Below are 14,068 nucleotides of genomic sequence, written 5' to 3' on the forward strand. Positions count from 1 at the left end.
GGACACTACGCCAACGCTTGTCCCCGGAAGGCGCAGTCTAGACAGCAGGGGCGCCCAGCTCAGCCCAAGGCGCCATCCGAGGGCAGGGTGAACCACGTGACGGCCGAGTCAGCGGCCGAGGCTCCCAACGTGGTTATTGGTACGTTCATGGTTAATACCCACCCTGCTACCGTGCTTTTCGATACTAGTGCTACGCATTCGTTTATTACTCGGTCTTTTGTCGAGCATCATGGCATTCATACTAGCACATTAAAGAGGTGCATGTTAGTATCTTCACCGGGAGGGCAGATGAGGTCTCATATCTTCTATCCTAGAGTCAGTGTTGCCATAAGGGGGTAGAGTTCAGTGCAAATCTGATGGTGCTAGACACCAAGGGTATCGATGTGATCTTGGGAATGGAGACCCTTGCTAAATGGGGTGTCAGGATTGACTGTGCTCAGAGGACTGTCCACTTGTCAGCACCAGATGGATAGGAAGTCATAGTCAGTGCTTCGGAGCCTTCTAGATTTCTTTGTTAGATGGAGGCTAGACCCACAGATGGTATTCGTGTGGTGTCTGAATTCCCGGATATTTTTCCGGATGATTTGCTAGGTATGCCGCCTGATCGCGACATTGAGTTTTCTATTGATCTCTTGCCTGGCACAGCTCCTATTGCTAAACGGCCCTATCGTATGGCACCCGTTGAGCATGAGGAAGTTAAGAAAACCATCGATGAGTTACTAGCCAAGGGCTATATCTGTCGTAGCTTCTCTTCTTGGGCTTTTCCTGTATTGCTTGTAGTGAAGAAGGATGGCGCGAAGAGAATGTGCATCGATTATCGGGATCTGAATGCAGTCACCATCAAGAACAAGCATCCATTGCCCCGCATAGAGGATCTTTTTGATCAGCTTCAGGGTGCTTGTGTATTCTCGAAGATCGATCTGCGTTCGGGTTATCACCAGCTGAGGATTCATCCCGAGGATATTCCAAAGATGGCATTCACCTGCAAGTATGGGCTATACGAGTATACGGTCATGTCCTTCGGCTTGACCAACGCTCCGGCTTTCTTCATGCATCTGATGAACAAGGTTTTCATGGATTATCTGGACACCTTTGTGGTGATATTCGTTGATGATATCCTGGTATATTCCAAGTCAGAGGCAGAGCATGAGAAGCATCTGAAGCTCGTGTTGCAGAGGCTGAGAGAGCACAAGCTGTATGCCAAGCTCAGCAAGTGCAAATTCTGGATTGACAAGGTTCCATTCCTCGGTCATGTCATCTCCAAGGGAGGTATTGTGGTGGACCCCGGTAAGGTGAAGGATGTGTTTGATTGGGTGGTGCCGCATACAGTGAAGGAAGTTCGCTCCTTTCCGGGCTTAGCAGGATATTATCGGATGTTCATTGAGAATTTGTCCAAGATTGCGAAGCCTTTGACTTCCTTGCTAGAGAAGGGTGTGGATTTCTCCTGGACTGATGAGTGTCAGATGGCCTTCAAGGAGCTGAAGAAGAGGTTAACTACGGCGCCAGTCCTTACTCTGCCGGACCAGAGCAAGAGGTTCACAGTGTATTGTGATGCTTCGAGGGATGGTCCTGGTTGCGTTGTGATGCAGGAAGGCAGAGTTATAGCTTATGCTTCGCGGCAATTGCGCCGGCACGAGCTGAATTATCCCACACATGATCTGGAGTTAGCCGCAGTTGTGCATGCTCTGAAGATATGGAGGCATTACTTGTTTGGTTAGAGGTGTGATATTTACACCGATCACAAGAGCCTCAAGTACATTTTCACTCAGAGTGAGCTGAACATGCGGTAGAGAAGATGGCTAGAGTTAGTCAAGGATTATGACCTGGAGATTCACTATCATCCGGGCAAGTCCAATGTTGTAGCAGATGCTCTGAGTAGGAAGAGCTATGTCAACATGGTCGTGGCTTTTCAGATGCCTTAGGAGTTATGCGAGGAATTTGAGCAGTTGAGTCTGGGTTTCTTACATCACACCTCGAGTGCATCATGCGAGGCAGAACCCACTCTAGAGGCAGAGATCAGGCAGCATCAGAAAGAAGATAAGAAGCTACAGGAGATCCGTGAACTGCTCAAGATTGGCAAGGCACCTGATTTCCGAGAGGATGATCAGGGTACCTTATGGTACAAGGGCTGGATATGTGTGCCGGATGTAAAGGATCTCAGGAAGCTGATCTTGAGTGAGGCTCATGATACAGCATATTCTATTCATCCGGCCAGCACGAAGATGTATTATGACCTCAAGGAACGATTCTGGTGGTATGGGATGAAGCGTTCCGTTGCGGAGTACGTGGCTATCTGTGACACTTGTCAGCGTGTCAAGGCAGAGCATCAGAGGCCAGCAGGTCTATTGCAGCCGTTGAAGATTCCAGAGTGGAAATGGGAGGAGATCACTATGGACTTCATTGTTGGATTGCCTCGTACTCCGAAAGGGTACAACTCTATATGGGTAGTGGTGGATCGGTTGACGAAGATTGCCCACTTCATTTCGGTGAACACTACTTACTCCGGTGCTAGACGCATAGAGTTGTATTGTGACAATCAGGTAATTAGAAATATAGACACTAGCTTCTAGTGTGAAGGATGAATGCTTACTATAGCATATGTGAGTAGTACAAAAGATTAAGGGTATACTTGTAATTTCTATAAAGTATGGGTCCTTGAGTGTAAATTGGGTGAAATGGAAGATAGCATTAAAACCTAGGAGAAATATAATACTAGGTGTCAAATTTATGTTACCATAAGAAAGAAAGTGAAAAAGGGTAGATTAGATTCTAAGGAAAATAAGCCTTTCAGTAAGAACAGGGACCTAAGTGTAAATAAAATAAAAACCATAGGGTCTTTTAGGTAAAATAGTTGATGTGTGAAAGTAACTTTCATGGTTACTTAAGGGCTAAGATGTAAAAGTGCAAGTCATCATGACATCACATGACAGCTTGCAAACATATCCAAGATTACACCAAATTCACCTTAGTAAGGACAAAAATAATTCAAATTCCATCTTTGTTCAAAAGTTAACATGTAAAGCTGCAAACTTTGAGTTTTTGAATTTGAGCCCTAAAGAAATATTGTAGAGTTTGAAAAACTCTACAACTTTTGTTTTGGGAACTTTCTTATTAGATCTCTATATCAGTGTGAAAAGTTAGTTTACCGAAGAGTCCCTGTAATTCTTAAGTTTTGCAAACAGGTCCCCAGACCCCCTCCCCTCTCTTCTTCCTCCCCGAGCACCTGCTCTGCTCTGTTTTCTCTGCCTCCTCTATTCTGCCACCGGTGCAGCTCCCCCGGCCACCGCCGTGCAGGCCGCCATCGTCCACCTCCTGCTTCCCTTCCTCCCACGTGTCGTTCCCCCCAATCCCGGCGCAGTCCCCTTCCTTTGCTGTCCTTCCCCGCATACGCCACGGTGTCCTGAGCCGCCCGCACGCCGCCGCCGCGATCTGAGCCCATGCTTGCCCTCTCGTCTCTCTTCTTCTGCTCAACCTGACCAGGAGGACACAGAGACGTCATTTGCACTCCTTTCCCCTTCACCGTGCAAGCTCCCAGCTCCAATTGCTTCCGCCGCCCATTCCTCCCCTCCGGTGAAGCACTGGTTGCCGTGGGCAGCCACCATCAAGCGCTCCTCACCCCCGTCAACCCCCTTGCAAGCTTCCCCATTTCCTGCTCGTGCTCACCGACCCCCTATTGCCCTCCAATTGCAGCCGGAGCCCTGTTACCGACGGACGCCGCCCGCCGCCGCCTCTGGCTCTCCGTGGAACACCCATCTCCGGCCTTCATCGACCCTATTTGACCACGCTCCAAGCTTTCTCATGCCGCCAGGAAGCTCCCTGACCATTGCCTCGTCACCCCTGACCACCGGACCGCCGCCCTCGCTAATCACCTCCGCCGCCGGCCGCCGGTCTCTGTCGTGCCGCCGCTGCAAGTTATCCCCGCACGAATTCCAAGTGCCTCCAGGTGCGCAAGGGTTCACTGGTGCCTCCCCTTTCATTTCCCCTCGCCGCCGGCGATCGCCAACGTCGAATCATGCCGGTCAAATCTTCTGTCCCCTCTCTGACCGAGACTGAGGACCCCGGGTTAGAAGGAGCAAAAGCCCAGGGGCTGTTTGCAAAGCACCTGACTCAGGGAAATAGTGCTGATTAGGGACCTCTGTGTAAACGTGTTTGTTATTTTATGTGAGTAGTGCTGCTGACTTGTAAAATTAATAGAAAATTGTAGAAAATTCCAAAAATTATCAAACCAATCTTGTTGGAAACTAGATTTAAAACCCTACAATTTTTATTAATAAAGTTTGGTGTGAAACTAAATACTTTTGAATCTATTTTAAACTTAAACTCAAGGTAAAAGGGTAAGGGATGCATAACTTTCACATACTTACTTTGTTTCTTATGATTTTTGGTATATAGCTTCCATAGGTCTTGTGTGAGCTTGTGTAAAAGTTTCAAACTCAGCACTATTTTGTAATTTAAGTTCTTTTGAATTTGGGCAATTCAAATTTGAAATGCTATGAAATTAATTAAGCATGTTCCTTAGACTTATTTAATTAGATCTTTTTAATCATAATCTAATAGGTTACTAATTAATTCATAATTAAGATTTCAAGACCTTATAATTCCATATACCTAAGTTTTGAATTTAAACTTGAAGTTTGAATTCAAACTCAATTGTATTAATTTATGTTTTCAATAGTCCTAGTGTTATAACCATGACTTAAGTATAAATAATAAACCCCCCTTCTGTTTGGTGCATTCATACATGTTAATGTATTGGATTGCAACTTTATTGTGAAATAAAATAAAAGAGTATACATCCCTTAACTTATAACCTTGCATATCATGTAGACTCGACTACCCTCGCCAACGGTGACTACGGGCTGATCCCGGATCAAGCCGTAGAAGTTTCTGAAGACCCCGGGAACACCATTGAAGATCTAACTGAAGTTCCGAAGCAAAATTCGGAAAACTTTGACCCTACTGCCCCACCCTACGCAAGAAGGCAAGTCCCGGACATATCCCACTACTTTATTTACACTGCCATCTATATCTATTTATCTATACTTATACATTAAGTCTAGGAGTTGTAATGAAACGCTAGATGCATGGATACTAGGAATCCAATGTATTGTACCCGAGTCCTTATCGGATAGATGTTTCGCTAACAGGACCGGTAGAAGTCGGGTGATTTCCTATAACTCGCGTGATATAGGAATTGTAATGCTTACTTCCTGTAATCACTATAAGGATGACGGATGGGATTTATGTGGAGTATCATGACTGAGATACCCCGTCTGTGTTGAGGAATTTGATAAGGTCACGGTGTGTGCCGGTCGGGGTTAAGCGTTTGAAAGTACTAACCACATGCCGTGAGTTATGGGTAAGCGGTAAGCCTAGTAGCCAATCGGCCCGAGGAATGGACATACCTCCCACCACATGTATTTGGTTCTTCTGGTTACTTGGTTTGATGTGTGGAAATACGTGTTGCAGGGCAACCAGGAGTATGGTCATGTAGTCGCGCTACAGACATACGTCCTGCACACATTGGGTGTGCGTATGGTCCTGCAGTCGCTTGTGGTGGACGTGTCCACGAGTCGGAAAGAAAGGCAAATGGTTGCTTCGGAATGATCTTGGGATGTTCCCAGCGTGTGAGTTAGGTTTACCTTGCAAGGTTGAAAATTTGATTCAGAATCGTCCGTTTCTCGCGGAGATTGAGACTGCTTGATCCCTTTATCACACAGAGTAACAAGAGCAACTATATAATGAGTAATGCTGATGATTGTTATAATAAGTTCTACCATGCTTGAATAGCTATAGTTGCTTACCTAGAATGGATATTCAACTAGAACCTGAAAGCTAAAAGTTGAAATTAAGGATCCACTCTTTGTTGCTTTTCAGCTGAAAATAAACCCAGAACCATTGAAATGCCTTCATGAGTCTAGTTACGGGCTAAAGTATACCCAATCCCGGGTAAGCCTTGCTGAGTATTAATATACTCAGTCTTGATATTTAAATATTTTTCAGGTACAGTCGTTGAAGACCCTACTTTTTCCCTGTCTTGGCCCTGTGCTCTTCCCCAGATGGTTGGTTCGTGGAATGGGATCCGTCCCCGGCCAACACTGATGATACCGAGTGATGTCGTGCCCGGGCTTAGCATGACATCCGTCTTAACGACGTAGTGTAAATCGTCGCATTTGTTTTCCGCTGCCAAAAACCATAACTTTAACAATTTGTAATAATTTTTCTAAATTTGGAACTTCATACTTATTTTATAAACTCTTGTAATATAATTCCCGGTGATGTAAAACATGATGGTATTGTATCTCTGGACTCACCTTCGTGTGAGGTAACCTTATTTGATCCTGTATCGGTGGTTTATCGGGACGCTACCCAATAGGCCAAGGGATTACACCGTTTGAAGCACGTTGGAGCCCTTGAGAGTGGACTCGCATACTTGAGCCGGTGTAATTCAGGTTGGTACTGCCACAGCTGGTATCAGAGCTATAAGGTTACTCTTGGGATACATTTTACCTTAAAAATGCTTTTAGTATAAAAGTTTGACCAATAAAGTATTTTATAAAACTACGTTGGTATCGTTAAGGATTGTGTTGAGTACGTAAAGCCCTAGGGTGATATTTAAGGGAATTAGAGGTGGCTATAGTATATATATATATATAACCCTAACTCCCAGCATTACTTTTCTATCAAAACATAAATTCATGCACAACTCAACTTTACTTTCTGTAACGACACCTTCGATGGTGAGGTAAGAAGGTAAGGATCCTCAGCTAACTGGGGAGTTAGCCTTCCCGTCGGTGATGCGAACCGAACGCTGATCATCAAGCAGTGGCCTACTTGAGATGCTGCCAATATATCAACTATGGTTGAATATATTGGGAGTATATGTTTCGGAGCAGGGTATGGCGATTGCTGTTCATACCCCCGCATTTTGCGGTACCCCCATGAATACGTTGTTTCGATGACGTATGCTAACGTTGTCTGTACGGCGGTAATGGTACAGATGCTGTTTCTATAGTAAACAGTAATAATTGGGGACGCTTTCATGATATGCTGGCATGAAAGGTTCATTAAATATATATTGTGATTTTCTGTAGGTACACTAACTACGATTATGAAATTAGGACGGATAGGGCTTACCGACTAGTTAATAGTGAGAGACGTATGTATTATGCCACCGAAATTAACTGCGTAAGTCCGAAAATATTTGGCAGTTATTTTTGGTTGTGAGGATGTTAGTGCGTGCATGCATAATATATTAATCAACAAAATGGGTGCTTAATTTTGTTGCTTTCCTAAGGATAGGTGACATGTTGGTTATTCTTAGCATGGTCCCAGTAGGATCTTTTAGTTGGGTATCTTGAGTATCTCTCTGATTTCTAGCCTTTGCTGTTATCAGAATTAGTTGTCTTGTTCTAGTTATCTTGTAAGTTCTCAGCAGGGCAAATATATTTCGTTATTTGAATTCTTGTTTCAGATGGTTGGAGCCACATATGGAACCCCGGAAGGTTTCCGGGCAGAACAGGTCAGCGGTTCCCAACAACCGCCACCACCACTTCCAAATCTAGCTGAGGTTATGGCTCGGCAAACCGAACTTCTCAATTTATTGGTACAAGCACAGCAGAATCCACAGCGCCAGCAATCACGAGGAGGTCGTGATGAACCTCAGGTGGCAAATTATCAAGATATCAGCGAAGTGGAGGAGCCCTTGGAAGCTGATGCTTGGCTTCGCATCATTGAATCCAAGTTTGCTCTTCTTACGATTCCATGTGCGGATTCTAGCAAGGCTCACTTCGCTTCACAACAATTACACGGAGCTGCCCGTATCTGGTGGGATAATTATTGTGCCATGCAAGTTGATGGCCATGTTATCTCCTGGGAAGAATTCCGGAATGCCTTCAGGGTATATTATATACCTGAAGGGCTAATGGAGCGGAAATTGAATGAGTTCTTGGCACTTACTCAAGGCACCCGCACCGTACTACAATATGCACAGGCTTTTAATCACCTGTGTCAGTACGCGGGTTATCATGCAGATAATGACACCAAGAAACAAGACCAATTCCGTCGAGGCTTGAGCACTAAGCTCAAAGAATGTTTGAACCTCATAAAGGCAAATACCTTCAGTGAGCTGGTTAACATGGCCCTGACTCAGGAGGATTGTATCACGGCACACTGTGCTAAAAAGAAGCGCAGGGTTTCCACTGGACTCGCGAGCGTTCAACCCTTGCGGTATCGATTCGTTCAGAATGTACCGCCTAGAGCACCCCAACGGAATGCTTTGTTTGGCAGAATGGTTTTCAAGCCACCTCAAGAACAAGGAGGGTATAGACCTCCCGTACCTCCGTAACAACCACAACAACCTGGCCCATGGCCAAATGTTCAACAAGTCCAACAGAGAAGTAGCAATTATCACTGTTTCAATTGCGGATGTGCAAATCACTTCATCCGAGATTGTCCGCAGCTCAAGAAACCGAATCAAGGGCAGAGCTCTAATCAGAATAACCAGAACAAGGGCGAGAGGCCAATGATGCAAGTCTGGCATGGGCAAATTAACTTCACTACCCTTGCAGAACTTCCGGATGGAGCTCCTATCATGTCGGGTACATTCTTTATACACCACAAACCAGTTGTTACATTATTCGATTCAGGAGCAACTCATAGTTTCATTAGTAACAACTACAGTACCCGAATAGGACTTGATCTTTGTCCTACCAAGGGGTCATATATGATTTCTACTCCTGGAGGAAAGATTACATCTGACCAAATGGTCAAAAAGGTGCCAATTCAGTTAGGTAGCAAAGAAATCCGAACTGATTTGGTTCTGTTAAACCTAGAAGGTATTGATGTTATACTCGAGACAAATTGGATGACAGAACATAGAGTACAGCTGGACATCTCTTCCCGAGTTATCAAGATTGACTCACCACATCAAGGAGCAACTACCCTCTATCTGCCTCAACAGGAGTATCTACACTCTTGTACTTATGCTATCACAGACATCAAAGTAAAAGATATTCCTGTAGTCTGTGAGTACCCCGATGTCTTTCCAGATGACTTGCCCGGAATGCCACCGGACAGAGACATTGAGTTCGTTATTGAACTTCAACCTGACACTGCTCCTATTTCTAAACGGCCATATCGTATGCCTCCAAATGAGTTGGCCGAACTAAAGATTCAACTCCAAGATCTTCTTGACAAAGGTTTCATACGCCCAAGTGTTTCACCTTGGGGTTGTCCTACTCTCTTCGTAAAGAAGAAAGACAATAGACTAAGGCTATGTGTCGATTATCGTCCACTCAATGCGGTTACCATCAAAAATAAGTATCCTCTCCCCCGCATTGATATCTTGTTCGACCAACTAGCTGGAGCTAAGGTCTTTTCCAAGATTGACTTACGCTCTGGTTATCATCAAATTAAAATCAGGCCTTGTGACATTCCAAAAACGGCTTTCTCAACCAGATATGGACTTTATGAATATCTGGTTATGTCATTTGGACTTACCAACGCACCGGCATATTTCATGTATCTCATGAATTCAGTTTTTATGCTGGAACTTGACAAATTCGTCATGGTCTTCATCGATGATATTTTGGTTTATTCCAAGACTAAAGAACACGATGCTAATCATATCCGTGTCGTTCTTCAACGACTACGTGATCATCGCTGTGGCAGAACCAACCTGAATTATACCGGCTCAAGTACGCAAGTCCACTCCAGAGGGCTCCAACGTACTTCAAACGGTATAATCCCTTGGCCTGTCGGGTAACGTCCCGATAAACCACCGATACAGGATCGAATAAGGTTACCTCACACGAAGGTGAGTCCAGAGATACAGTCACCATCATATTTTACATCACAGAGAATTACGTTACAAGAGTTTCCAACAGTAGTACGAAGTTTCAAGTTTAGAGAAAACATTACAAACTATTAAAGTTATGGTTTTTGGCAGCGGAAATCATACGCGATGATTTACAACACGTCGTCAAGACTGATGTCATGCTAAGCCCGGGCACGACATCACTCGGCATCATCAGCATTGGCCGGGGACGGATCCCATTCCACGGACCAATCATCTGGAAGAGCACAGGGCCAAGGCAAGGGAAGAGTAGGGTCTTCAAAGATGTTTCCTGAAAAACATATAACTAGCAAGGCTGAGTATACTAATACTCAGCAAGGCTTACCTGTTCATGGTATACATAGCCATGTAACTAGACTTATGAAGGCTTTTAGCTTTGGGTAGAGTTTTCAGCTGAAAAGCATCGAAGAGTAGATCCTTAATGTCAACTTTTAGCTTTCAAGTTCTATGTGATTATTCATTCTAGGTAGGCACCTATAGCTATTCAGGCATGGTAGAAACTTTAGCCAAACATCATCTTTGATAATCATGAAATTTCTCTTGTTACTCTATGTGGTAAAGGGATCAAGCAGTCTCAATCTTCGTGAGAAGCGGACGATTCTGAATCGAATTTTCAACCTTGCAAGGATAAACCTCACACGCTTGGAACACCAAAGGGTCATTCCGAAGCAACCGTTTGCCTTTCATTCCGACTCGTGGACAGGTCCACCACAAGTGACTGCAGGACCATACGCACTTCCAAAGTGCAGGACGTACGCCTATAGCACGACTACATGTCCGTACTCCTAGTTGCCCTTGCAACACGTATTCCCACACGTCGAACTAAGTAACTAGAAGACGCAAGACGAGTGGTGGGAGGTATGTCCACTCCTCGGGCCGATTGGTTACTAGGCTTACCGCTTACCATATTTCGCGGCATGTGGTTAGTACTTTCAAACACTTAACCCGCACTACCACACGCTACGACCTTATCAAGTTTACCAATACAGATGGGACATCATCTCAACCATGATTTCCTACAGAACTCCCGTCCGTCATCCTTATAGTGATAACAGGAATGTAAGCATTACAATTCCTATATCGCGCGAGTGATAGGAAATCACCCGACTTCTACCGGTCCTATTAGCATAGCAGCTAGCCGGACTCAAATGCTAATATTCAATACATTGGTTCCTAGGGAAATGCAACTAGGGTTTCTCATACAATTCCTATGAACATAATGCATAGATAGCGATAAATAGATATAGATTGCAGTGTAAATAAAATAGTGGGTTATGTCCGGGGCTTGTCTTTACTGGTGGGGCTGAAGTCAGGGATGTTAGTATTATTATCTTCCGAACTTTGGTTTGGGGCTTCCGATAATCCCTTGGTGACGTTCACTTGGTCTTCAGGAACATCCTCTGTAGACTCTTGGGAGATCTTGTAGGTACCGTTTGTGGAAGTAGTCGTATCTACATGCAATGCAATATTACATTCAAAGTGTGCATATGAAGCTATCTTACTTTACAATAAAGTTGCAATTCAACACTCATTTAACATATTACTCACATAACAACCAAAAGATCTGAAACTGAACTTAGGCAGAGCTTTAGGTGGTCAACTAATTAAGATGGGCTATTTGTTGAAGACTACAGCAGTGTCGATTGGAAACAACAGGGGTTCAGTCGATAGAATCGGTAAAGAAGGGAGCTCTCCATACAGTTTTAGGAAATCTGCTGATTTCGATTTGGAAGAGAAATCGGCATGAGTAGTTTCTATATATGAGCAGAAGAGATTAACCGGTTTGGTTTCACCAAAGGTTAAAACGGCTGATAGAGATAGGAATATTAAAGATACAGTGTTTCATGGATAGATCAAGGGAGGATCTTGCCGATTGGATTATCAGCATGCCTTTGGTCTGTCTAATTGGTTGGTGCATTGGCCTTGGCCTTAACCGATGAGGATGCATCATGTTTAGCCGATTGATGTGCTTAGGTCATACCTAACAGAGGCGTGTTTACTGTGCTATCTTACTGATCTAGGGTTGTGTACTTTGGCCTGCATAGCTGATTGATAGGGTTTCCTAATTGATCGATGAAAGCATCGATTACTTTAGTAGAGGGGTGACAACTAAAGCAGCTATATCTTAATTGAGATGTGCTTAAGTGCTATCCCAGGTAACTAGGTGTGGTTGCATCGACTTGTTTACGTCAGCACAACAATTGAGTGACGTACAGCCGATGGGGTTACCTAAGCCAGACTTGTTACAAAAACTAGGTGGAACAGAACACTAATATCGGATTGGGCAGATGGGACCACAAGTGCGGAACTAGACTAAAGAGGATGTGGCTGATGGGTTTGTGCCGACGGGACATGTTCTACAGATGTGTAGCCAATTGGAGTGGGGTTGAGGGTGTATGACCGATAGGCATAGAGCCGATTTCCTAGCCGATAAATCGGCTGATAGAAGTGTGCGGATAAGGATAGGGAAACTAAGGATTGATCGGCCATGTTCGATTGATATAGAAGACAACTAGAATCGGCTTGGATCGGCCGATAGCAAGAATCTTAAGATCGTGTGTGCATCTCCGATACATCGACTATGTGCAGCCGATGTAGGACAGAACAAAAGAATTGTATCGGCAGTAGCTGATACTAAAAAGATAACAACCGTATCAACTAACCAGCCGATGGTAGAAGCATATCAAAAGAAATGCATCGGCTGACAGCTGTTACACAGATACATCATAGACTCAAAGAAAACGGATGCTTAGCGGCTGAGCTGATAGCCGACTCTGAAGCATAGCTGCAGAGATGTATTAGCTAAGTAGCAGATGCACACGAATTAACAAGGATCCTTATACGAAAAGGACCTTAAGGAAACGGTAATCAAAACAAGGACAAAATCCTGATGGTAGGGATATGAGCACTCGTGTAATAGGATTAACTAAATATCACACATCTCTACTTGAGACATACATCCTATGATTTACTTTTCAGCTATAACACATGCATATCACATAAGGTACAAATAAAGCATTCATTTCCTAATATTTAACCTAGACCACAAATCAAAGACTTTCAGTTCAAGATCACAACATAAAACTTGTAGAGTTTGACCTAAGGATTCAAACAAAACTGGTTTTGTATTTTTATGAATTTTCTACGAATTTCTATGGAATGTAGAAGTTCACTGATTTGAAATAAAGAAGGCTCTGGAAAACTCCCTAGAACTTTCTAAATCGAAGCACTTAAGTCCCTGGTCGGGGAAAACAGAGAATAGAAAGAAAACAACGATGTTCCGGCAAAGGGGTTTGCCGGTGCTACGAAGATTCAGTAGATCAGAGCAAACCTTGGGGTAGCCTTGATTGGGGAGGAGAATAGGTGGAAAGTGAATTCCCGTGGCGAACAGAATCGGCGATGAGAAGAGCTCGACGGTGATGAGATTCCGTGGGTGACGAAGAAGCTTGCCGGGAAGGGTTGCAGTGGGTGGAAGATGGCCGGGGTACTTCTCATGGTGGCCCGTGGTGATGGTGGTCGGTTGAGCGATCAACGAGGGGTAGGAACTGTTGGACGTCGTGGACCCCTGGGACGAGACGATAGAGCCGAATTGGTTCGCTATACCGACTCCTTCGCGAACCTCAGGGTTTTCCTGCTCACGGGTTGAACTTCCTCTGCCTCCGCGCGTGACTTCCCTGCACACCGTCATCCTGCACGCCGCGCAATTGCTTGTCGTTGTCCTGCACAGCTCCTCCTCCTTCTCCTGTTGCCGGTCCCGTGCTTGCTTCAGCCTTGCCGCGTCGCAGGTCCCTCCGCGGCCGTCCTCGCCAAGCTACCGCCGTGCGCGGCCTCGTTGCCTCCCGTGCGGGTCTGCCCCAAGCCGCCACGCTTCAGCTCCATCCGCCAGCATCGCGTGCTGCGGTCACACCCGCTCCAGACCACCACCAGGTACTCCCACGCACGGCCTCGCTGCCTGCGCCGCCTGCACCGCGCACGCCATCGCCCTGCGCTGCTAGCTCCTGCGCACGCCGTCGCGCTGCCGAACCGCGCCGAGCCGCAGCCAGCGCCGCCCGCTCACGCCTGCGCGCCGCTCACCCCGCGCGCACGTGCGCCGTGCATCCGGCCCCTCCGCGCACGCGCCTGCGCGCCAGTGTCCGCCGCCAACGCTCGCGCCTGCACCTACCACCAGCCCAGCGCCTTGGCCCCGCTCCGCTCGCCGCCGCCTGCGCCCGC

Source organism: Panicum hallii, chromosome 8 (genome assembly GCF_002211085.1).
Source record: "Panicum hallii strain FIL2 chromosome 8, PHallii_v3.1, whole genome shotgun sequence".
Taxonomy (NCBI): domain Eukaryota; kingdom Viridiplantae; phylum Streptophyta; class Magnoliopsida; order Poales; family Poaceae; genus Panicum; species Panicum hallii.